Source organism: Sinocyclocheilus rhinocerous, unplaced genomic scaffold, assembly GCF_001515625.1.
Source record: "Sinocyclocheilus rhinocerous isolate Xijiao unplaced genomic scaffold, SAMN03320098_v1.1 scaffold289, whole genome shotgun sequence".
Taxonomy (NCBI): domain Eukaryota; kingdom Metazoa; phylum Chordata; class Actinopteri; order Cypriniformes; family Cyprinidae; genus Sinocyclocheilus; species Sinocyclocheilus rhinocerous.
This window is the reverse complement of record NW_015636845.1, coordinates 1,561,707-1,562,867: the sequence shown is the minus strand read 5'-3', so window position 1 is coordinate 1,562,867 and position 1,161 is coordinate 1,561,707.

Here is a 1,161-nt window from a genome sequence, read left to right as displayed (position 1 = left end):
CTTACAGGATCAGGAAAGTGTCCTCCATAAAATGTGCTGCACACATCTGAATATTTGGGTTGAACTGTTCTGGAACAGTGTTGTAAATACAACTTAACCACTGATTTCTAGTCGTGTCCTCTTTTGGAAGGCCAAACAAAGTAGTTTCGCCTTCACGACGAAACACAGCGTCACACATGGCGGCCTTGAGGGAGCGGCGGCGGGCGGGCTTGCGGCAACCACATGTGACGACCCCGGGCTGGACTCCGCTTCGTCCACGGTGAAAGCCGATCCGGTTTTCAAAAGTAGTTTCGCTTTCTACTTTTAAAAACAAAGTAGTTTCGCGGAGCGTGTTAGAACGAGTCGTTTTAGGTAGGAGTGGTTGACTCTTAACTTTTATAAAGAATATCTCTTTGGATTTGAGACTTTAGTCTTCGCAACTTTACAGATCTTCTTTGTGCACCAAGAGCTTGTAATCGCATCATATGACCCCTTTAAAAATACATATATATCTCTTTTTTACTCTCTCCCTCAACCTTGACCTCAACTTAGTAGTGTTGTTTATACACTTTTGTAGAAGTTAATTTTTTTTTTTCATTTTATTTTATTGACTTTAAGTAATTTTGTTATGTCATTTTTATTATTATTTTATATTTCTATTTAGTTTTATTTTATTCTAATTTGATCTAATTTTAGTTTTCAGCTTTATTTTAATTACAAAAAGTTTTTTTTTTAAATAGATCTAGTTAACAATTACACTTGTAATGTGATGTAATGGTTCATTGCTATTGTAAATATTCACTGGGTAACAGCAAAAGAGGAGTGTTTTGAGGCCTATAAGATTCATCAACAGGGAAACAGGTCCTCAGTCGCCAAAGGGAAGACTTACTGACCCCTCTATTGTTGTTACACCTCCCCAGAGAAATGTCCCACAATGGGATCCTCTGAATTAAGAACTAAACCACTCTGACATATTTCAACATGTTCAGCCAACCATGGCAACAAAAGTGGTCATGTAGCCAGCAATTCTCATTACCTGAACACCTCTTCAAAAGGCATGTTTGGTCAGTCTAGCTAGAATTACCATAGCAGAAAAAAATGTGTTGGTGTTTATAACTGTACGTGTCTACACATACAAAAAGCTCAAATTAGTCTCCAGAGGCAGGGATGACCTCTTTTTCT